We start from the raw sequence: 25,539 nt of genomic DNA, 5'->3' as shown, positions 1-25,539 counted from the left end.
CCACAATTACTCTCCTGTATGAGCATTTTATGTTTTCATCAAATATGCACTGATGATAACAATACTATGTTAAATATTTCACTTCATTAATACAGCTTCTGCAAAGGCTGGGTCACTGCTTTTGCCAGCTGTCACAGCTTTGGAGCCTGTTGGCGGTGTTTTCCCCCAGCAGTCTATCACCCTTCCTCCTCCCAAGCCCGAAATATAAAATGTGAGGAGCTTGGATTACTGAAAATAAGAAAGAAGAAGAATTAAAAAAAAAAAAAAAAGGGAAAAAAAAAAAGCGAAAAAAAAAAAAAAGAGGTTCATTGCAGACCGTGCATTTCTTTTCTTATTTGACAGAGACTAGCAATGCCACAAACAGCATGAACCTGCAGCAGCTCTAGTAATAAGATAAGCAGTTATCTCAAAGTGTGCTTGACCCATGTGGATCATGCTTATGATGCTTTGCTGTCCTGAGGAGAGCCAAGAGTGGGGTTAAGATTGCCCCAGCAGATGATGGGATGGGATGGGATGGGATGGGATGGGATGGGATGGGGATCTGCCTTGGCTTTTAGGGGAAGTGTAAGTCCCCAAGTTAGGTTTAGGCTTGGCAAATTCCTGGTGCCAGCAGCCATGCAGGTGACATGCTTCCAGCAGTTCTGCCTTTCTGCCATGGCTTGTATTTAAATTGTAGTTCACTACCAGCCCTCATGAATTTTCGGCTGGGATACCGCTGAGGAAATTGTCCAGGTTTTTTTTTTTTGCTTTGCTTTGGACTTCTCTCAAGAAAACTTGTATTTGACTGCATTTAGGTACATTTGGTAGGTTATTTTATTTATTTTTTAATAATTCAACTTGAAAAAAAAAAAGTTGTTGATGTGAGAAAAAAAATAGGAGTTATCAGATTTTCAGAATTCATACTGCTGTTCAAGAGCTCTAAAGTATTACTGCAACTCTATAAATCCAGTAATATTTTACATTTTCTGTAGGAGATAATATTACCAGATAATAACTTCACAACTTAATTTAATATTTAAAACTGTAAATTCTGAATAGCAAAGTGAGAGTTATGCATAAGAAAGATAGCAGCTAAGCAAATTTCTCTCATCTGTAGCTCTGATATTGCAGTTTAGCTCTAACTTCCCACTGCAATTCCTCCCCCAAGAGATCACCGCTGCAGTGAAAGCTCTCTGTTATTAATTTTGTAGTGAGTAGCAGTATTCCCTGGGGCAGAAATGAAACTGCATTCATTGTAATTTGTTCTATCTCAATTCAAAGTTAGAAGAAAAATAAATAAATAAAGAAAGAAGAAAAGATTTCTAGGCCTGATGCAGCTTGGAGTAATTATTTCTGGATTCAAAATCATGCATCAGTTTTTGTGCTTTAAGTGAAGATTCACCTAATTTAAATGGAGCTCTCCAGGAGTGAGAGTATTTGACACACTGTGCTTTTCAGTGACCATGACTTGGCTTGATCTATTGGAAGTGGGACAGACGTTGAGGTGGGACTTGTACTTTCTGCATAATTTTCAAATCTGTGCTTCATTTTCCTCACTTGTAAAATATAATGACAACTTTCTCTCCCAACCACACACAGCATCATGTTGTAAAGGTTTGGGGAACAGTGCGATATTACTGCAAAAAGACTCCCAAGTGTACAAAGAGAAGCCAAAACTCAACTCCTTGCTCTTGGGTTTCAAGAAAAAGACATCCAGACTCAGAGAAATGCAAAGACTTGTGTTCTTTCTCCATCTCAAACATGTATCCCCAAACACTGCTGATGGCTTGCTCTCTAATAGCTTGTTAAACTGTTTCCCCTGGATGTAGTTTTTTTAAGGTGACAGCTTAAACCCAAGTCTTTTTTTCTCTGTCCTTTAGGACTGGTTGCAATGATATTCTCCTACCTGTTTCCTCACAGCAGTCCTCCTAACACCCAAAAACCAGCTGAGAGCCAGGCTTTGGACGGCAGAGGCGAGGTTCTGGCAGGCTGTGGCACCCTTCCCATACGAGGGATTTCTCCAGGGCAAAAAACGGGGAGCCCTTCCTGCGCTTCCCGGTGAGCATCAGAGGATTGGCCCGAGTTCAGGTGATGTGTTAATCTGTCAATATGTGCTACGTTACATTAGCAATTGGATTAGAGGTGCTGAAATAATTGTGACAGAGGGATTTTTTATGCAGCACAGGTGACTGTGTGGGGTTCAGAAAACACATATTTTGCAGTCAGGTTCTTTGGAACCAGCTCGTTATACAGACGCCTGACCAAAATGACTTTTGCTTGAATTTCATGGATTTATAATGTCATAAAGATCAATAAAACTTAAGGTTTGTTCCCATTTTGTAACTCTAGCTCATATTGTCCAGATTCTTAATGCTGTGGTATAATATCACAAAGTCTTGTGTGGCCCTAAAAACCAACATTGAGGAAATACAATAAAACAATCCAGGTGATAGCTGAATGAGTAATGCACACAAAAGTAAGCAAATTGCAGATCAGATAAATAAACAAAGCCCAGGAGCAAACGTGGGCTGGGTGAAAACACCTATTGGTCTTGGTACAGAGAGATTGTACTTTGCCTTTGGGACAAGTGCCAACGGAAATGCCCTCAGGGTGGAAAAGCACATCTGCTGGCCAGCTTCTGTAAAGGCTTGGGTTGATGCAGTGCAGAGGAAGCCTTGGCTGGTCTGTTCACCTCCATGTGCGGGTGAGAAGTGCTCTGCCAGCCCTCCTGCAGCTGCTCCAGGCAGGAGAGCTGCTGCTGCCGCCTTCCTGGATGGTCCGAGGCACGAACAGGTGCTTAAACGTTGTTAAACAAACCGCACGGATCTAGGCATGGCTGACTGCAAGGCGTGTGAGCTAGCCCTCCCCTGGCGATAAACACTGGCTGATAACTGGAAATGACCCGAACTTCTTGGCCAGCAAACCACGTGCTCCAGAAGGTGATGGACCAGTCCATGGGAGCACAGGGCCGATGTCCTCCTGCCCTCCAGCGAGCCCCTGCGTGTATCAGGCTGCACTGCTGTGCTCCCAAGGATGATTAACGATGCCTAATTGTAAAACTGTGCTTACAAAAACACTGCAACACAGAGCGATCAGTTGCCAAATAATTTCAGCACAGCAGGAACCCTACAAAGGCAGGTGTTGTGGGGTGGCGTGGTCAAAGCACAGCGATCCCAAATTTACAAGCAACTGCCTCTCTCTGACTTGTTGCCCACGCAGTTGCACACCTTTTCCTGAGACTGCTCCCGCAGGGGCTGCGGCAGAGCGGGAGGTGTGTGTGCCAGCCTCCTGTCCTGCTGCTGCCTCCTGTGCCCTGTCCGCAGCAGTTTTGCTGTGTCCTGCTCAGAGCAGAGATACCTGGACTGGAAGCCTTCCGGCACATGTAGCTCTTGGGGAGGTCCAAAAACCCTTTCAAGAAGTCCTTGGAGTTTTCTGCACTTTACAGTGAAAAAAAAAAAAAACAGCTTTAAAATATCACATTAAGAGAGTTATATATACATTAAAAATATGAAATACAGAGTGCAAATATTTTACTTATCTACCAATTCTTTTTCTCTCAATCAAAACCAGGAGTTTCTGAAGGGCAAGAGATGTGCCAGAGATCGTCTTGTTGACACCTCTCTTATTGCTTCTAATGAAGACTCAAGAAATTCTTCTCACTCCATGATTTATTTTAATTTAACCCTCCTCTGATAACCACCCACCTTTTCATCTGATACTTAAACATGACTTTTATTTTTATTTTTTTTTCTGTGTAGTTTGAGTCCATTTTGAGTGTTATTCTTGAGCCTTTCTCTCCTTTGCCAATTTGGAAATGACATATGTAATCTAGATATATAAATATATATATAAATATATATATATATAAATATATATATATATAAAGGCCATTTTAATTCCAAAGAGATCACAAGAAAGTTACCTTGTTTTTATTAATGTAGCTTCATATATATTTGAAAGCCTTTTATGTAGTTACAATGCAAATCAAATGATTATTTTATTGCCTATTGCTACTCTTGTCTTTTCATATTTACTGTATCCTACTTTTATTCTTCCCCATAGGTCTCTATGTTGAAGCATGGTTTTCACCATGGTTGGGTTTATTTTTTATAGCGTGCACAATTCTTTATCCTCTAAATGACTCCTTCATAGGCTACCGGCAGTGGTGCCAGTAAATAATGGTGACAGCTCTCCACATCACTTTTTCCTCCTAATTCAATAAAACGAAAGTTTACCTTGAAGGAGGTGAATCACTGTCAGGTGAGTCAGGGCCGGTGAGAAATCTCACAGATGGAGCAAAGCTATCACCGGAGCCAGGCTTTCTACAGCTCTATTGCGACAAACAGGAAAACGCTGTTTGCATGCAAGGCTCTCTAGTTCCTGAATTCTGGGCATTTACATGCCCAAGCCCTTTAGAAGAGAGCCAAGATTTCACCTCAGATTTCTGTTGAGAAATAGGCTAGAAGAAATTCATTCTTTGCTACCACCTCTTCCACTACAGAGCTGTAAGCTTCCTTCTTAGAAACACCTGTATATCTCCAGCTGCCAGTAGGAATATTTACTTGGGGAAGTGATAACCTTTTGCACCTCCTTTTACGATTAAAAGAGGCCTATTGCCTGCTTTGCACCTTTTATTCCTCTCTGCCTTATCCTTCTCTTCAGTCTTACATGGCACGGGGTAGGAAACCCTGGGGGCTGGTGTTTGTATGGCACGTAGTGCGGGGGGATGCAAGTTCAGAACTGTGATCTGCAGGAAAGACATTGCAAACTGTAACTTCTCCTAATAACAGTTTTTGAAAAAGAGACACTGGACTTTATTCATTATATAGAGTAACAAGTTATTGTCAGAGATCAGGCTGTTACTGCTACTGGGGTAATTCATTCATGGATAGAAATTAATATACCTCATAGATTTTGTTGAGAATCTATCAACGTATTAAATTACCAACATGTCTTTTGTAGTAGTGTTTTTTGTTTCTTTTTCTTATTTCTTGATTTGGCAGATGATGGCACATTTGTATGAAACAAAGCAATAAATAATTAAAAAAAAATTAAATAAAATAAAGAAATGAAATGAAATGAACCACAATTTCCAAACCGTAGCCGTTCTGAAATGTAAAAGCGGGGTGAATTCCCCCAGCCCATCCCTTCCCCCCCGGCACGGGGCGGTGCCTGCGGTCCCTCCCCCGGCAGGGGGCAGCCTCCGAGCGCCGGGAGCGGAGCCCTCGGCCCCCGGCAGGCAGCGACCGGGCGGCCCCCGGCATCTCAGCTGCAGCATCCGGCAGGGAGGTGTTGGTCCGGGATCTGCTTTGGATCGCAGCTTTTCTGCTGCGTAACCGCCTGGGACGAAGTTCCTCAAAGGGCAGAGGCACAGCTGGGGGTGATGCTCTGGGTTGCAAATGCTAATGTTGAGTTTCCCTGTCTGCGTCCTTGCGCATCTCCGCAAGTGCTGTGACCGAGTTTTAGTCAAAGTAAGGTTAACAGCAAAGTGTCTGCTCCGGCCTCCAGCGTGAAAGAGAGAAGTATTAAACCAAAGCCATGTAAGTAATGAGCATTCCAGTTCATTGAGTGATAAATTACTCAGGGATGACTCAAAACGAAAATACTTCTCAAAAAAAGTGAAAAAGAAATCCTCAAATGAGCTAGGTCATCTGGAAGATTTTATTTGACCAGAAACTATGCATTACATAGCCCATGTTGAACTCATTAAGAAGAAGGAAAAAAAAAAAAAAAAAAGAGAGAGAGGGAGAGAGAGAAGAAAAAGAAAACTTTTGAATTTATTGGAATACTTTTCTCTACTTTTTGTCCTGCTGCAGTTGTTCACAGGACATAAGTAGCTTCATCCACATCAAAGAACAATCTTCCTCCAGCTCTACATTCCAAATGAAAGAATTACCTGCTGAAAACAAATTGCCCATCCTCATTGAGCATAAGATATATTTTTGGCTAGACACACACTCAATAGACATATGCCATGTAACCTTTGTGTTGACTGAATGACTGAGCCCACATGTGGCAGCACAAGACCTAAACATCTGAGGGAGAGACAGACAAAATGTCATTCTCTATTACCACTGCCGTGATGACAGCCACATAACTGTCACAGTCGCTCATATTTACAGAAAGAATGCCCTAAATCAATGGGAGCCTGTTGTCTGGCAAAGCCTTTAGTAAGTGCTGCTACTGCAAATTCTGCAAATGGAATTGAGAAAATATGTGCCTTGCTCCTTACAGCTGCCTGATGTAGGCAGCTGGACTGATCTCGGTCTCCGGATTACAAATGAGGATTCCCAGGTGCCCAAGCTCTCATTGGAGCTGCTGCTGGCACTGCTGGCTCCTCAGGGAGCTGGTGAGAGCCGCAGGAAGGAGCTGTTCAGAAGAACACATTCAGCAGCGTAAGAGAGGTGTGTGAAGGGCACTGTTAAGGAAGCAATATCTGGGGAAGGCATGGAAAAGTGGCAGTCAGCATTTCTCATTGATGCTGCCTGCTGTAACAGTGACTCATTGGGGTGTGTTTTGAACGCTGCTGCTGGTTTGCATTTCACTTTCCCCACTGATCTGATTAGAAAGGTCAGCTACACATGTCACAGGGTAGCCCATCACAGCTAATGTTTCTTATGGACTTGTTTTTTTTGGGTTTTTTTTTGGATTTAATCATTAGAGCAATGCTTCAGATATACATAGCTGAGTCGTCATTTGCCTCTTTTATACCCCTGATAAGCTGTATAAGTTTGGTAAATTCTGTTCCCCCTGCCACACCTGTCCTTTCAAGCCTTTGCACCTTGCACTTTTAGACCAGGCATCTCTCTTTTTTATTTTTATTTTATTTTTTTAAATGCCAGTGTGTTGGTGAAGAGCATAGGTTGGACCACAGCACACGCAAAGCTAACATTTCAGAAATTTTTGAAGGAGATTGGCTGCACATAAAAACAAACAAACAAAACAAAACAACATAAAAAAGAAAACCACCAAAACAGAATAACAATAGTCATTGCTGGTGTTCTTTTAAAATAGTGTTAAATAAAACATTTTAGGATTTAAGATATTCTCTTAACAGTGATTAAGAGACCTTAATAAGGAACAGAGTATTTGGTACCTAGCTAAAACCATCTTTCTCCTGTTTGCTTTGAAGATCATTCCTGGAGTCAGCAAGATCAGTGACCAACCAAAGGTCTCATCTGGAAGAGTAGTTCCAATAGGTCCATGGTCTGATCAATAATTTAGGTAGGATCTAGGTAACCATAGTAAAGAAGAATATTCCTAACAACAAGCCATTTTCTGGAATCATAATTCTACCAAATGAGAGTACTGTATCCACCAAAAAGTTCCATTTTTCCAAAAAGCTTCAATCTTGTCCATTATTTAATATTTTCTTCCAATCCAGGTTCAGGTTCCTGGGGGACATTAAAGTGATTACAATCTGAGCATGTGGACTTCTGGCCTTCTCAACTCATCCTGCAGGTATGACTTTGGAAGTTTGTCTTTCCAAACCTGTTTAGTCTGGTTCAAAGCTGTCCACTCTGTTTATCTTTGCGTAATAGTTTTTGAGTCAGTTTATGAATTTTTGATTAGAAAGAACTCAAGACCTCAAGTCAAGTCCTGTTAAAACCACCAGATTTTTTCCAAGCCAGTAAGATTTGCATAATTTCCCCAACAGAAACCACCTTTCAGCCATATGCTGTCCTTGATGCCAAGCTGAAGGCCACTGGAAATGTCAGACCTAAGATTATTGAAAACACAGATTTGGACTGTCTGGGAATTTGGCAAAGGTTGCTCTGCAGTGTGATCTCAATTCATTTGGCAACTGGTATAGCACAGTCTGAAACGAAGTTTGCTTAATCTGTCCTCAAACCTGAGTGTCAGCAAGAGGTTGAGGCTGAGGATGTACTTTAAACAACTGTTTTGGACATCTGTGTCCTGCAACTTCCATTGCCAGGAAGTCTCACAAGGTAATCAACCTCATTTTTAGGTTTCTGAACATTTCTGTGCCTAGAAATGGGGTATTCTCATTCAGCTTTGTGCTTTACAGTACCTGTGCCTGGTTTTATAGTACCTGCTTTTTAGTACCTATGCACAGGTACTTAAAACTTGCAGGCACTTCCTTCTGCAAGGGAATTTTCTATCTGCTTTCTTTTGCTTTCAACAAACTATGGGCTTGTCTGATTAATTGCACATGTATGTGCATGTTTGTGCAACTCCTACTGGAAGTGACATCCCTACTATTTAACTGACAGTCCCTGAAAAATACTTGTCTTTTAAAGCACTCTCTTTTTTTTTTCCTTTTTTTGTGTGTGCGTGTGTTCATGCTGTTACAGTACATGCTGTTTCCCTTGTGTTATTAAAATAGACAAACTGTGGTGACTGAATTGAGAGTGTGGTTGTAAAAGAGCTGTTCATGCCACTGACAAATTCATGGCTAGGTTTGTTTCTTAGTTTCTGAAATAAATCCATAGGTTGCAGCTGTGAAAATAACATGTAGGTGTCATCAAGACAGGGCCATACACATATATCCTTAAAAAATCAGGTAGTCCATTGTTAGGTAATATGTTATCTTTTTAATTGCCTTTAAAATAAAGAAATACAACTAAAACCAAGAAAAAGCTAAGTGTTTTATTTCACAGTTGGTTAATTAAGAATAACGTACACATTTATTTAACTGACTGCTAGCAGTTTTCTCTCTTTAGCATAGAATAGACAGGACATGAATGTGCTAGTTGTTATCATCACCTCCTTGGACAGCCAAATTATTTCCTATTTTAACTTTATTATTTTATTTTTTATTTTTAATTTTGAACAAAAACATTCAGTTGAGGCAAGAGAAACTTTCTGAAGATGACTCTACCTCCTCCTGCCCAGCCATGGACATGCATACACTATGACGTGGCTCAGATTGTCTCCCAAGCCCCACGACTCGATGTGCTTGGTCCAAACTAGTCTCATCCTAAAGTTAACTTTTTCAGATCAAGTTTTTGTGCTATTAAAGTTGTTCCCCGGGGGGGTCAGAGAGTCCATGCTGACATTTTCAGGTGGGGTTAATGATTTAATGTGACTCATATGTCAGTGCTAACTCACTCAGGTCTCACAACAAATCCAACTGATGACTCAGGAAGCCAATTCATCATTGTATTTAGAAGACGGGTGCTTACAGTGTCCAAGATTCCTAAAAGAAAGAGAGGTGATACATATTTGGCTTTTTTTTTTTGTCCCTACTATCTCTTTGCAACTTTGCAAAGTGATTAGATAGCTCTTATCAGAAATAAGCCACATCTTCCAGAAAACACCAGGCTGTGGCCTCCCTGCTGCTGATAGTGGGTTGGGTTTAAAGAGGACATAGTGGTTAATGTTTTTGCAGTTAGCATGTGACTTCAGCCAGAGGGGACACACAAGTAAGAAGAGAAAGGGGAGCTGTGTACCATAGGGCACTGCCAGGGTTGCTGAGTGCAAAAGACAGAATCATTTCTGGCCTCATCTAGAAATGCTTGAACCCAACAGAAAGGAGCACACCAATTTTAATGTTTTGCAAACCACCATTACTGTCCATGAAGATCGATAATGAACCTTACAGAAATATCGTTGTGTTTTGTGGGTGATGGTGTGCACAGCTCTGACCCTCAGATTCATGCTCAAATGAAGGAATGGCCCCAGCTTAGATACAGGTCCAGGTCAGAATGAAACCCATGCACAACTCTTTTCACCCTGCTAATGGTTTTCTTGAGGCATGGTACAGAAAGGAGCCATAGGATGTTCCAGGCAAATGAAGTTGTCAGTCCTGCCCTGCAGTTTAGATGTAGCCAAGAAAAATTACTAGTTCCACAGAAGAGACATTTATTCAGAATAATAAGAATGCTTTCAAGCAAATTTCCTTCTTCATTCTGTAAATGAGTTAAAACAACTTTTTCTGAACATAGCCAGAAAGCCATTGGATGTTGCAGCTAGCCACTGAAAACTTTCTTAGCTTTTTCTTTTGAACAGCAAATACAAAACAAGAGCTTGGTTAAGTACCATTCAACTAAATTCATTTTACAAATGACACTGGAACTGCAGTGGATATGATTATCACACATCACTATTCCTGTTGGTTTGCCAAAGACAGAGCTAGTATAAACAGAAGCTGAGGTTTTGGTCAAAAGTAAAAAATGAGCTTGAAATCCTGAGTCATAAGAGGTACAAGATAGGGAAGGTACGGGCACAGAGCTGAGACCTGGAGGTGGTTTGTAAAACAGGAAACTTATTTAGCAAGTATTAGTAATAGCTTAAATATAGTGTCATATAAATGCAAGTCTTTGTTATGCTGGTGAGACATAGGGACTAATTTTATTTTTTTTATTTTTTTAAATCAGTCTGGGAATTCTAAGACTATCTTTATTGTATTTGTGGACTCTGCAATTTCATATGAAAACACTTCCAAAGAATGATCTTGATATTTATCCAGCTCTGTTTCTTTTGAGTTATAAATAACTGGTAGGAAGTACCAAGCGTACCATTAGTTTATATAATATTTAAACTAGGTCAGTGTGCAATGAACTCTTCAGGTAACGGAGTCCAGTAGACAATTATTGCCTGACACTTCAGTTTTCTATTTGGATAATTTGACCTTTTAATTGAGCACTTAACCTGAAAGTTTACACAGTTCAGGGCCACTTTGGGGGAAAAAAAAAAAAAAAAAGCCACACCTCTAGTATAAACATTATTTTCCAAATTTCCAATTAAAATTTAAAAAATGGGAAAAAAAGTAACAGTTTTCATGTAACTGATGCCTGGTGTCAAAGCTCACAGGAAAAACCCAGGGGTGTTTTTTACTTCGAGCAGAAGTGACCGTTTTCTCTGGCAGGGCAGAGTGGGTCACGTACTCACTTCAGCGTTGGGATAAGCTGCACTCTTTGGCCTCTTCCTTATCATGTAAGAGATTCGTGCTGTGTATTTGTTCTGCACACCCACAGCAGGCCCGGTGTGAGCTAGGTTTGCCGTGTTTATTACAAACAAGACGGCATTTTGTGTTTTCCGAAAACTTGATGCTTTCCTGGAAGCACTGTGTTCGCCGTGTCTGTGCCGTCAGTTCGCTCAGCAAATTCCTAAGGCAGGGCTGGGAAGAGGGGTGAGGAGCGCCTCAGAGCCTGCCTGCAGCCCACTGCCCCCAAGGAAAGGTGTTTCCAAACCTGGGCTGGGCACTCTTGTAAGCGTCTCGATGGTCCAGATACTGCCTGGAGTTGTAGGCTGAGCTGCATACCTAAAGCTTGAGACTGGTTGTAACAGAATTCTGCCGAAACGTTTTGCTTGTTTGTTAAGAGAAGCCACATCCTGATAAAATATAAATATTTCTTGTGTACTTTCTGGGGCAGCTAGTTAATTTTATGGGCTGCCCAGCTGGTAAAACGGGCTGTAACACAACCAAGGAGCTAGCACAGGGTTTCTGAGACCTCAAATTCCAATGTTTTTTCTTTTTTTTAAATTTTTTTCCACCTCGATATTGTCTAATATGAGATAAAGGTTGAGAGGCAAACTCTTTTTCTTTAGATCAAGGACTGCTAAAAGCAAGGGCAATGCTCTTACTCATAAGTAAACTTGATAATCCCAGTAAAGTCTCTCATCGATCTCTGAATATCCCAGTTCAGATCACTCAGCTCACTGCTGGTAAGGAGGAGGGACAAACTTTTGCAATAAGTTTGTATGAGCTGGTAGTCAGTTTCTACTAGCTTTTTCTAGCTAGTTGCCCAAGAAAATTAAAGAAAAACACAAATCAAAATTTCCACACTGCTGACTACCCAAAGTTTTTTTTGGCTGCAACAAATCTGGGCTTGGAAACCTGTGTGCAACACAGAGAGAAAATGGGCAGCAGGGAGAACAATTGAAAATGTAAAGACATACCCAGGGCTTAGTGTGTGGGATTTAGGAGGCTTCTGCTTTGGCTGTAAGACAGAGAAAGAAGGAGGGAGAGAGAGGAAAAAAAAGAAGCTTGACAAAATCAGTTGTAGCAGAAAATAGAAAGTGAAATTATAGGGGATTCAGGAAGAAATGCCTGTGGGAGATAAGAAAAAAAATAGAGATGATCATTTCCAGCACAGCTAGCCATATCCCCTTTACCATCAAAAGTAGGAAAATAATGTTATATATCTGGGAGTGTGTATATCACCATAAGATGAAGGTATACTCAGAATGGAGACATAAGCTTTAAACAAAATTAAATGTAAAGAATCTTGTGGATCAAATATAGTAACTCTAGCTTCCTCCTGCTGGGGCTGGTGGCAACAACCACACATATTTCCTTGTACTTGATCAGCTCTTTTAAATAATAAACCATCAACTAAACCGTACATGGACAACAGAGAAAATGACTAAAAAACACTTGTCAAAGAACATCACGTAGCTACATTCCTTCTTTTCACACACCACTAATAAATAACTTATGCTGACTTTCCCACTGGGAGTCGGGGTCCTTTGGGCTGGCTGGGGCAGGGGCTGGGAAGACTGAGGGGCTCCCGGTCCTCATCCAGAGGCTGAGGGGTTTTAGCACCAGGACTGCACACCTCAGCGTGATCTGCTTGTGTCACATGCCATGGTGCACCGGTCTGGTTCCCTCTGCTCCTGTCTTGTTGTCCGTCAGCCCTCTGGGTGAGGGCTAGATCCACTCCTTAATTCAGCAGAACTGGAGGAGCCCCTACAAACTAGCAAGGGAAAGTCAGCCTAACCCAGAGGCCCAGGCACCCCAAAAGTGCGCTCCCACTCTTTTGGCCTTTTCACCTTTACCCAAGTCATGGTATCTGTGTGCTCTGGCTGATAAGAGCTGGTGGAAACCTTGCTCCGAGAGTGCCCGTGAGAAAGAATGTGTGACTTGTCAGTGCAGGGAAGAGCAACAAGTCATTCTGTGTTTTTATTATTGGTGTCTTATCCTGTCCAGTTTGAAAAAAAATAAAAACAAAAGATACTTTATTTCTTATGTGAACATAAATATGGATTAATCCTCCTAGCCTTACAGGAAAACTGGGGGTGTAGAGAGATCAAAAGGAGGGGAAATCCGCATGGGCCTAGAAAGATGTTGGTATTTTTTACAAATAAGCATAACGTGCAGTCAGATGATCAAAGTGGCTGAATTAGTTCAAATATTATTCTTGGAACAGAGTAGCAAACACTGCATTTGTCTTTCTTCCTTAACTTTCCAAGTAAAAATACCATTAGACATGAGAGTGTCATGTGTATCTCTGAAGAAAATGCAGCTTTCCCGGCCTGTTTTTTTCTACTATTTTTTCTCCTTTCTTATGAGGTGAGATGGCTACAGTGAGATGGCTGGTTACCCACCCTGACCCCCAGCTGCTGCACGGTTTGGTTTATGCATTTTTGGTTTACACACACAGCCCACATTATCTTTGTGCAACAAGGTGTCTGGGAGTCATCTGGACCTTTTATCTCCTCTTGTCATGACCTGGTCCAACTCTTCAGACTCAAGCAAACCCCTAACAGAGCAATATTAAGGAGTCGAGGAAAAAATCACAGCAGACTTGTGAGCTTGCATCCACCTGCAGAGGGCTGCTGAGGTGTGCCCTGGTGAAGGCACCTGTCCCCATGTCCCCAGTGGGGTGTCCTCGTCCCCGCAACCCCACGCCAGTGTCCTACAACAACATCCCTGTGGCTGTTTGGCCCCACGGTCCTGACTATCCTGGCCTTGGTGGATGGGCCACCACCATCCAGGGCAGGTTTGGCACCTGGAGGACCTTCCTTCCTGCCTGGGCATCCTGGCAGGGCCCTCCTTGTTTTGTGAGTGGATGTCAAGTCATAAAGTTCACAGGAGCAGAGCACAAAGAAGCATGAATGTATTATCGCGCACCGTGAGACGGGTTACTTTTTAACGCTTTTTCTATTAATAGTAAAGCACCAGCAAGAGGTCAGGAGAGCAAGTTCAGCCGGTGCATTTTTCAACTGAAGGAAGCCAAAAATAGATACACAAAAGTCCAATCCTGATAAAACTTTAATTTATTTAGTAAAAAACACATACTATACTAACTCTGTGAACCCTGGAGGCACTGATCCCTGATACTCATTTGCTAGTTCCTTGGAAGCTATACAATAAATATGGTGTTAACAACGCAGGTGAACATCACCTACCTTATTTTTAATCTCTCTTTTGGTAGTACATCCAAAATAATAATAAATATCTAAGTTTTTGTTGTTGTTGTTGTTGTTGTTTTTCTACTTTTCAGCCTATAGGCTGAAATGATGTTCAAGAGTGTTTTAATATATTTTATTAAGTACAGTCAAAGTGAATACAAAGCACCTGTTAAGTCAATTCTAAAGAAAAACAAAACAAAACAAAAAAAAACAAAACACCACCAACAACAAAGAATAATATTTCCGTTTCAATGTTATGAAGCTGCCAGTATTAATGCTGTGACTGCAGTAATCCCTGGTTTGGTATGTGCTGATGTAGCTGACGAAATAGCTGGTCCAAAGTATATTCCACTTAAGACTCAAACCAACATTTTCTGGACACTTCCAAACTCACAAGAAAGTCAACAGATATTTTCAGCATTCAAAAAGACAAGACTGAACCCGGCAGTATACAAACACTAAGCAAAATATTGTTCTACATGTCTGAAAAACAGTCAACCACAAGCACAGAGAAAATAACATCAGATAAATGAAAGAGAAATTGCAATAAAGCACTCAAGCCAATTAGCAAAGCACGACGAGGTAGTAAATTGCTGACATGAGGGAAGTCCTTCCTCCAGCTGGAGCTCAAAGCAGTTGCAGAAAAAGCTTTAGAGATGGCATTCCCAGATACATCTTACTTCAGGCCTTCCTTCACATTTGGCTGTGAAGTAGACTCACTCAGCAAATGAGTTTTGAAATAAGCCTCTTAGGACAAAAGAATTCAGCAGGTGACACTAAGCAGTGTCACAGGTTATTTTAGGAAAACATTTAACACAAGTCAAACCAGTTTAGTGAAGAAGTCTTAATGGATGTGGAGGGATTTTTTTTCCTGGAGAGGAAATGTACATCACCTTAACTCATCCAACCTTGCCTTATCACATGGGAAATATAAAGGAGCTGTCATCTGTATCACTAGAGACATTCAGATAAGCTCAAAATTAAAAATACATTGAAAAGAGAGTATTTTAGAAAGTTTAAATAACTTTTCCATGCAGCCGAGATGCACAGGTCCTTGGCTGGCTTTCCAGTCAGCAGCCTTTATCTCCTGTAAATAAGAATCCATGATAGATAGCCTCTCACCCAGTAATTAATGCCACTACAGCACCTTCTGTGTTCATTCAGTTGTAGACCATCCAAAGGTATTTCATCTCAGTGGGAATACTTAAATGTGGAGTCATGTCTCCATTCTCTTAAAATTCAGTCAAAAACGGGGCCCAAATCTAATGACTAAGAGGTTATATTAGTACTAGTTCTCATACAGCTGTTTCTTTTTCACCTGAACTTTCAGAGCTTAACAGTGAACGAAGGAGCTACATCTCCTGGGATGTAGCTGGGATGTGCCGAACAGCACAAATATTTGGCATAAGAGCTGCTCCAGATCTCTGGATCCATTCTTGATGAATTTTTCTCCATGCCTTTCTAGAGGAAGAAGCGGTGTCCAAAACAAACAGCAGAAAGGGCCTGGAAGGACGGAGTCATGCTGGCTGTACCCCATCTTCCCCCAACAGCAGCAGTTGCAAGGTATTGCAGAGATTATGAATCATTGCTTTGTCTAGACACATTTTGCTAATTTTTCTTCTCCTTGAGGAAGATCGAAGAGATATTGTGTGGCGCATTCCCTTTTTTTGCATCTCAGCTGCTGGATGTCACTCGTGAATGGTAAGGGGTTCATATTCCTTCAGACACCCTCTAACACCAAGTTTCTTGGGCAATACCTGTACTAGAACAAGCATTCTGGTCATAATTTAATAGTCCAGTCACGGACATGGGCAGAACATGTTACCCCTGCTGCTCTGCCTGGTTTTGCTCAGCTTGCCTAAAGGAAGATACAGTGCAGGCTGAAAAAGCAGCTGAGGGAATGCCAGAAAGTGGGCAGTTGGGTGGAACAGGCACATGGGGATTATCCAGGAGCAAAAGGGAGGGGGCGTCTGACAGGTAAGCACCAGGGGTGAGGACTGATTGAACCTCGATTTCTATCCAGTCACACAAGGTAAAACGCGGAAGGTGCAACATGAAAAGAGAGGATGATACTCTGGGGCAGAAGTATCTTACTTCTCAGCAGCAGTTAAGAGGCCAGGTTTTCCCCATGAATGACACTGCCTGGTTAAAGTATGACCCTCAGTGCCAGGAACCATACGAGCAAAGCCCCAGTTCTGGATTCACAACCAGAAATAACCCAGCCAGTTCGATAAGCACAGCCTAAGACAAGAGCATGTAGGAGAGGGAGCAATATTTCTGAAGAAGCAAGTGGTAGCCACACGCCAAAGTAAAGTGCAACCCTTGACAGAAGCCCAGTGTAAGGTTGTCTGATGAATACCCTTACTCAGATCAGTGAATGATTTTTATTTTATTATTATCTTTTTCCTCATAACTCAAATAGGTTTGTGCAGAGCTTTGCATACGTCTGCAAGCACTGTTAATAAATTTTCAGACTGTTTCACCCGGGTCTTCTGAACCATATGAACAGAACAAAGCTTCAGAAGGCAGTCTTGTTATCCAGTCAATAGTAAGTTGGTGTGGAAGGAACTAAATAAACCAAGAACATATCCATGGAGCTGTAAAAAGTATCTGCTCTTTCCACACATGCAGTATCAATAGTTAAATCACCAAAAGTATAATTTTCATGGCTGTCACTTATGTCCCAATCACTAATGAAGGAGAAAAAGAGTGTGTACTGTACAGCTTGCAAAGACCTAAAATTCTTTGGGGGAAAGGTGTGTTCTAAAAGCAGACATGAGGGTTTCTTGGACACTTGATATTCAGAGCAAATTTATTCAAGGTTTTTACCCAATCTAATGTTGCCGAATTGTGCCCGGCGACAGTGAGACTGAAAATGTTTGGATGAAGCTCTTTTTAAAATCAAAACATGCCAGAAGATTTAGCCAGTTTCCATGAAATATCCCTTCAAAATGAAAATGAAGAGCTGTTGACATAATAATGTCAAAACCCACCAGTTAGGAGCCTGACTGAAAGAAAAAAAACTTTGTCCAGGCATAATTTCCTGTAATAGCGCTGCTGTTTCTTAAAAACAATCCTAAGTTTTCTAAAAGATTTCCTTTCTCAAACCGTAATATTTGTATTCATCCTGAAGTATTTTCTCTCTCTGAAACTTGATTTTGCAAAGAAAATCTTTCATTTCATTTCATTTCATTTCATTTCATTTCATTTCATTTCATTTCATTTCATTTCATTTCATTCTCTAAATGCAAGATGATTTCAAATTTAAAGATTTTTCAATAAATAAATAAATAAATAGCAAGCCTGATTCCCATTCTCCCTGAGTTGCAATACAAATCACCAGCCCTGCCAGCGAGGTGTAAAGGCAAGGAGCTGTCAGCTCCAGCATACCTCACGCAGAAGTACGACGTAGCCCTAGCAAGAAGGATAGCAAGTGAATGAGTGTGAGCATGGACAGCATCAGGCACGTGGCTTTATGGGGTTGCATGGCCACTGTTGTGAAATTTTGAGCATGCTGAGAGACCTTTAGGGAAGGAGAGGGAAGAGAGAGATGCAGGTGCTTCAGATGGCGCATTTTGTTATCCCCATACAAGCACGTCCCTGTGCATTTGTGTCCTGCATGTCCCAGCTCCTGAGCCACGTCCCCTGTTGTGACACTGCTGGGTGCGTGGCTGGGAGCTGCAGGAGCTGCAGGAACCGTGGGAGCTGCAGGAACCGTGGGAGCTGGGTGGATGCTGCCCCGCTCCCGGGCTGTGCCCCAACAGGATCGCTCAGGCTGCTGGCTGGGGCAGCCAAACACAGTTCCCATTCCCTTTCATAATCCCCATAATTCTTGTACACGATCTCACTCTGTTGAGACAGGCGTGTTAGCGATTGCCGTGTGATCTGCCTGAACACCCTCTGCTTTAACTTCCCTTATGAGCATGTTATTTCCATTACGCAGAATTCACGCCTTTGTTTATTTGCCCAGGAGATCCATTTTTCCCCAGAACTGCCCGTTGCTCCTTCTATTGTTTTTTCATGGATCCCAATGACTTCTACATCTATCCCAATACTTTCCATGCCCTCAAAAATCTGTTGTTTTTTCCATTGAAGCACTGGGCACCAAACACAGCCCAGGCAGGGCCAGGAGGAAGCAGTAGCTTCCCGAGGGGCTGTTGAGTATGCAGAAAAATGTGTGCTCTGCTTCTCTAAGGGCATCTGCCAGAACCCTGTTGGATCAAAGCACAGATAAAATATTTGGTATCAGCCGTATCCCCCCTGCAACATCTCCACCTGCAGGTAGTATAATATGCTATTTTTAAATATTTATTACATTCATTTGCATCTACACATAAATAAAACTTTCCTGCCCCGCAGTGAAAGGTAAGTGTCTGCACACTGTTGGCTCACAACTGGCTCTTTGATTCCCCAAGCAATGAGCCGATCTGGTTTCTCTTTCAATCCTGCCTTTGGGCAAGAGAAACCTTGCAAGAGTTATGAATCAACTCTATTTCAAGATACTTTGCTTCCTGGAAAATGGCCTCAAGCACATCTTCCCATGCATTAGCTGCCAGACTTAGCTCTGAGTGTGCCTCTTTGTTGGAATTTTGTTTTGCCATGGTTCAGCAACAAGGACACCTTTTGCAATTAGTTCTTTTGTGATTTGTTCAAAACATAGGGCAAGTTCCTGGAGATTCTCATGTATTCAAAGTGAAACTTTGTTATTTAGGGAAAAAAAAAGTCATCTTGGTTTTAGATGCTTTCATTTCACCTAAGTATTTAAGAACCTGAGGATCTGCATCTCAAATTTAGTGGCCCAGCATCCATCTTTCTCTTAAGTGTCATCTGGAAAATCAATCCCTGAGTCCTTCTGTGCATAAAGCCACAGTTACCTCTTTCCTTTGACTTACACAAAGCTATGCTACTGCTAAAAAAGAGTGGCATTGTCCTCTCAAGTTCCATGGTCTCAGTCCCTAGGTACATGTTCATGCCACTTTCCTAGCGTTGACTCCAGCAACTTTGCAGCCAAAAGGTGAGTCAGAGCAGTTCTCTGATCCTACTAAAACCAACCCTGCAAAAAAGTTTTTGTCTGGATCAAAGTCTCATGGTTGAGAGAGGTCAGGACATATTGTCATGGGAGGGGTGGAGGACAACAACCCATAATTAGTCTGTGAACCCACAAAGTAAGTTCTCTTGGGGTGCAACCTTCCCCGTGCTTTTATTGCAGGATAAATAACCACATACACAAAATTCACACTGCTCCCCTATCTATTAATCTGAACTTGTGTGAATGGTTTTTATGGCCCTTTCCATTTGGGGAAGAGGCTGCACATTGTAACTCTGGCAGCTAGTTAATGCTAGGGAGGCATGGGATGTCTAAATCAGTGATGACAACATCATTTATAAAGAGGTCTCAAAAACAAATATCCTTACGAATGTGGCCTTCATTCTTCTTGTAACTGCTGTGCTTTGTCTCCCTGAAGTGTCTTTTTCCATCTGCATGTAAATAGGTATTTAATAGGCAGATAGGCTGAGCAGAAGCCTCCACAAAGATGCAGTACTGCTTCTAGAGTTAGCAAAGCTGATGAAGCTATATTTCACTTTGCTGCAAGCGTTTCCTTCAGTCTGCATTCTTTGTTAGTCCTTTCAAGAAAATGTACTTAAACATGAACTTTGAAATATTCAGGTTTTTTTAGGAAGAGCAAACGCCTGATATCTTATGGAGCTGAATTCCCATCAAAAGTCTTGAGTAACATATCTTTCAGTTTCCTGTTTTTTTTTTTTTTTTCCCCAAGGGGGTTGCAAGAAAATAATATGGTTATTATTATTCTAATTAATATTTCTTTCTCTTTTTCAAGCTTTGCAATGGACAAATCATGTTTACTGAACTCTCATACAGTGCACTGTTTTGAATTGAGCTGGTTGCCATCAATAACAAAGTATGTTTGGATTCTTGTTATTTAGAACAGTATCTTCTTTTCACTGAATAAATCATTCTTGGCCAAAAATTACTGTTTTTTTGATTTTGTTTTTTTGGTAGAAGTTCAATGTTTATTCTAAAACTTCTCTTCTGGGAGGTATACTTTTGACCAGTATTAAAATCTGACTTTTTGATAGATTTTTTTGATGACAACCCAGAATTAATTTGCATTATCTAACAGATTTCCATTCCTCTAATGATTCGCCTACATTCTTCAAAGCTAAATTTCAGACATAGGTCGAAGGGCTTAAAACCTCTTTCCTTTATAAAGTCAATGCAATCCACTGGCTGATCTTTATTGTGAAATGTTTGGTTCACGGAGTTTCTTGAAAAAAGTCATCAGTGAAACACTCTTATGGGATGCTAAAGTAAATGCGTGTTTGTTTCTGCCTGTAAAAATATTCAAAGAGAACATTGGTTTCAACTTTATTTTTAAACAGAAAAACTTCTATTTTTACAAAGCTAGAAATTAGAGTTAACACCCAGAATTAGTATTTTGTTTAATATAGTAAAGGTATTCTGTTGTTGATCAGGTAACATTAACAATTCTAATATATGAAGTATTAAAAAAAAAAAAAGTAACTGTTAATTTTGTCATCTTTGAAGTTATTTGAAGATTTCACAACTCTGCAAGTTGCACAACCTGCCTCCATCCAGTAGAAAACCCAAGATACTACAGAGTTTAGTCTTTAATGATTTAAATCACCTTTCTCTAGCATTTCAACATCTTGCACACTTATTGTAAGGGAGAAGCTACAGTGGAAGCTACCAAGAAGAGTATAATAATATGTCCAGGTTGTCCATTTAACTGAGAAATTTGTACCAGTGTGTTCAGTGACTGCATACAGAACATCTCCTGTTTTGTTCTCTCTCTCCTCTTTTACTTTTTTTTTTTTTCCCCCCAGTGGAGTATGCTTTGAAGCTTTTCACTTGGATTGAAATGAGACAATGCTTTTGCGTGTCACAGGGAGCAATGTATATTTAAAGCTTTTTGTTTCCATTGCTCTGACTTTCAACTATAGCCAGAAGGAAGACACAATTGTTCTGGAGTACCAAAACTTAGTATCTCCTGAAATGAGTAAATGACATATATGAGCTAAACTATCTTAACGTCTTGTTCCTAAAGTCTTCCTTCTTCTGCTTATGCTCTGCAGGTCCCATTCAAAATGACTAAAATTTGGATTCAAGCTGAGGACTTCTCCTATGTATTATGGCACTTCATCAATTTAATTCTATCGCTTCGCACCCTCGACATAATGCGTGTGATGACAAAGTGCAGTGTGTATCTGCAGTTTGTGGCTGGACGTTCCCAGAGAGCCGCCAAAGCAGCTCCCAGTTTTAGGACTGAGGATGGCCTTTGGCCATGGATTGAGCTGGCTCTTGGCTGATCCCTGATCAGATATGTGGGTACCTTTGCCCTGAACCAAGGGAAACTGAGCTTGATGCAGTCATTGACCTCATACGCAAAACTATTTGTGATTTCCATTGGTGTAACTGAGATGAGAATGAGGGATTTTTATGGTAACTGTGTTTTTTTTGTGGTCTAGATAAGTGTAACCCATATTGTCTGTGTATGCTTTTAAAATTTTTTAAAATACTTCCTTCCATTTTTTCCATTAAATGCAGAGAACATTTTTTCCTTTCTTCACCTTGAGCAGCCCAGTGCTGCTGGAAGCCCATCTGACAGTGAGGATACCCTTTAGTTCAAGGTAAGCAAGATCTGCACCATGCCTCTGCTTCCCTCCTATCTCCTTCATTTTATGTGGAACACAGTTCAATAGCAGGATGAATCAGATTATAATAGTGATTTATTTGATTTACTATCAAGTTTCTGGGCACCTAAGTTGATAGCGGAGGGTAAAGTATCAGGTGTGTGCATACCAATTTGGGAAGACTAGGGGGTAATTCTCGTATTCAGACTTCCCCTTTATGGCCTTGTTTTGTTGTGTTGCCTGCCAGCGGCTGCCTCTGCTGCCTTTCCTTCTTCTCTGGCACGTAGTGCCTGGAGTTCATTCAACACACTTAACAATTAAAGGCAAAGAGTTAGAACTTGTCGGGAGGAACATGCCCAAGAAAGCAAAGTATAATTCATCCTGATTATAAAATGCATTCCATTCCACACTTGTTTTGACATTGTCCCTTGGAGAAAAATATTTTGTCTCATAAAGAAGTCTCATTGTTGCTTTCCTTGTCAGGAGGAAGATTGCTCCATAAGTGTTCAGTCCCAACCAAACCCTACAATGTAAAGATTTCTAAACTTCCTTCTGGAACCAAATACTGTAGGTTAAGTTTTACTGTTTATGTTGTTTCATAGCCACAGACTACTGATCATACAGCTGAGAGGAGAGAGATCAAAAAAACTATGATCAAGAGATGAAAATCAGTGTAGTCCATCCTCTGCTAGCACAGGAGTATACAGGAATATAGAATACAGGGTCCAGAGAGCGATTGAGGTTGTAGTGCACTTCCACATAAAGAAACAAGAAAGAGGTGAACAGTAACATTCATGTAGAGAGTTGGGTTGTCTTGAAACCTGTACACCGAAACACACAACCACATCCCAAGTGCAGCCTCCATCCGCACCAGTTACACCTCTGCGCAAAGTATTTGCAGGCACTGATTCTCTTGTGGCTGATACCAGTTTCATGCTTACATTTCTCAGTGTCAGCAAATGGTTTATTCCTGGTTTATACCTCAGAATGTGAAAGGGGCGAAAGCTGTGTGTGATTGCAGCCCTGAACTACAGCACAAGAATGTGGAGAACCAACAATACCGAGAGCAGAGACCTCAGGAAGGCCAGGCCACATGTTTCTGTGACAAAACAATTTAGCACCTCTCTGTGATTTTTATTCGCTCAAAAGCTGTTAGAAGTCCCAAAGAATAAATTGTGGTGAGTAATTATAATGCTCAGTTTCGCAAGGCAACATTCATTCTTTTTCCCAAGAAATGCATGGAAAGACACACATACAAAAAAATTGAATAAAGACGCCCACTCCATGGTATATCATTCCACAAATTATCATAACACACACAACCAACATAAGAGATTAATGATTCTGTTGCAGTTTCAACCTCAATAGGCTCTTTTGTTTAAATTCTCTGAAGTAAAAAGGCAGCATTTTCTTCTAAAGCTACACCCCTTACATGAATTTTCAATATCTGTGCCACAAATGACATGCTGGAAATTGTTAAGCATCCTCCTTTTATAAAAAGTGATAATTACATTAAAAACCTACACATACATATGCAGTCCCACAGAGGTCAATGTGATATTTCACATATTTAAAATTAATCATGTGCTGAATTGTCCTCCTAAAATTTATTCTTTAAATAAACTTTAGCTATCAACATTTCTTAGAAGCAATTTCTGCAAGCTTGGGTTATTTTGCCACACCAGTTAAAGCACTGACAAAGGCACTAATTCTACCTCTAGTTTTTGAGAACAAATAGCCTCCCTAGTAAGGAAAAAGTCAAACTGGAACACATTATCTGCAGTTTAATCAGAGCATTGAAAAGTTGTATGTAGAGAATGACTCAGAAAATGCTACAGAATAGCCAGTTTGTAATGAACAGAACATATATGAAAAATGCCAGATTGACAGTCCTGAAAACTGGCGTTTGCTCTCCCTAAAAAAGCACAGACTTGGCTCCAGCTTGGTCTGTATCATTCCCACCAATATGCCTAAAGCCTGAACAGAATTAACTTCCTTTTGGATGTGTAAACCTAGTTCATTTCCTTGTTGAGAAAGTTAATGGGGAGGCCAACTAATTCCATTCATTTTATGACCCATCTACTTTCCTCTAAGCAGTAACTGTAACAAATGGTAGCAGCGAAGTAATATTGTCCTTGTCCTCTGAATAAGTAGTTTTGACAGAGCATAGCGTTTCAAAGAAACAAAGAGCCGAGCTGAATGTATCCAGATGACAGTAAGTAAGGTTTCCTAGATATTTATTAATCTCAGAAGCATCATGCTGCTTCTCACGCTTCTGAGATATGAGAATAAGAAGACCAGACATGTTCCTTGATGTGAAATTCTGTCTTGGTCATTCATTGTCTATGCAGTTTGATAATTACCTATTTCCTAAGTAAATTGCTTTGGACATTTACTTTGAGGTAGCAGATTAATGAAGTTCTTTGAAAACTTTAGGAATCTGAAAATGCACAAAGCTTCCGGAACAAAATTTTCCAGATCAGTGTTTTTTGTACCTTTAGAAATTGAGAAGACAGCACACATTTGTACAACAGTTCATACGGAGTTGGTCAACACCTTACTCACAGCAGCACTTGTGTAGATCTTCGGGTCCACTAAACCTAAAGAGTGAAATTAATAAGCAGCCCAGTAAGCATGAACCTGCTATTTAAAATACAGAAGCAATAAAAGATTTCGAAATGCCAGATTACTAGACTGTCAAGGTCAGTTCAAATTGATAACACCTCTTCTCTTTGGTTGTCTTTAAAGGTTAAATCAAAACATTTTAAAGCATTGTGATATGCCTCGAATTGAACAATAATCCTGACTTTCTGCTAACACTTGTTTTATACTGGCACAGTTCCATTGCCTCTAATTGAGTAACATTGGTTTCTAATGCTATAAGCAGAGCCTTGGTGTATATTATTAATGCCATAGCAGCTTGGATAGATGTCCCCACATGGACCTGCATGTCAGCACGAGCTGCCAGCCCTCTCTAGCAGTCAGAAGAGCAGCTGTGCTCCTCCAGGCCGCCCACCCCGGGCTCCCAGGCACGGTGTTCCCGGCTGTCACATTGGTTTCAGCCGCACAAACTGCACCCTCCATAACGTACACATTGCAATATGGGGTTCAGAAAAGCGACATTCTCACGCAGCACTGTGCAATTTTTGTTACACCATCATTCATTCAGCCAGAGGGAGGCTTAACTTGGCAAAGACAAGGTGGTTTTGCTAACTGTCAGCTCTGCTCTTTGAGGAACAACCAGGCTGTCTGTCAGAGTGCTGGCTGGGTGGCTTTTTTTTTTTTTTTTCCCTGTACATCATTTCTTTTGATCCCACAAAGGTTCAAATTATTTTCACCCTTTCTCAAAACTTTAGATTGATTTTATCTTGTCATAGTGGAAGAGAAATGTAACAACCCCATCCCTTGAGCCCACGGTGCTGTGCATGGTGGGGAGAAACGTGTTCATACTGCGCCAGGGATGCAGAAAGCCCTGTAATGCTCGCGTTCACTGATGCCTGATAAGATTATACAGAGGGAAAGGAACTGTAGGGACAGAGTTACGTTCCTGAATACCCAGACTAGCCTAGACTGAAGGAATACCAAAAAGATTAATGCTACAAGAGGCATTTGGCATCAAAGATCGGTGCTGTAGGGCTTTGCCCATGTACTTGCAACCGGGATCCACATGCCCAGGGCTGGTCCTGTACCAGGCAGGGCCCACTGGCCCCTCCATCAGGAGCTGGGCTTGGTGAGGGTGAGACAGGTCTTGGAGGAAAATTTAGATGGGAAGTGCTTGTGGGGTTA

At 41.1% G+C, this 25,539-nt stretch overlaps 2 long non-coding RNA genes across 2 annotated transcripts; one reads left to right on the top strand and one right to left on the bottom strand.

The window, feature by feature from the left end:
• Nucleotides 1-278: 278 nt before the first annotated feature.
• LOC310882391 lies at nucleotides 279-4,499 on the bottom strand. Its single transcript, XR_014572936.1, has 3 exons — nucleotides 4,415-4,499; nucleotides 4,215-4,309; nucleotides 279-3,416 (listed from the first exon to the last, which is right to left on the bottom strand). It is a non-coding gene; the product is annotated as an uncharacterized lncRNA (long non-coding RNA).
• A 1,039-nt stretch (nucleotides 4,500-5,538) lies between these two features.
• LOC310882356 lies at nucleotides 5,539-8,889 on the top strand. Its single transcript, XR_014572906.1, has 3 exons — nucleotides 5,539-6,383; nucleotides 7,364-7,440; nucleotides 7,637-8,889. It is a non-coding gene; the product is annotated as an uncharacterized lncRNA (long non-coding RNA).
• The last annotated feature ends 16,650 nt before the right edge of the window (nucleotides 8,890-25,539 follow it).

This window comes from Anser anser (genome assembly GCF_964211835.1).
Source record: "Anser anser genome assembly, chromosome: 16".
Classification (NCBI taxonomy): domain Eukaryota; kingdom Metazoa; phylum Chordata; class Aves; order Anseriformes; family Anatidae; genus Anser; species Anser anser.
The sequence above is the reverse complement of the archived record's forward strand: the minus strand, read 5'-3'. Positions and strand labels throughout refer to the sequence as shown.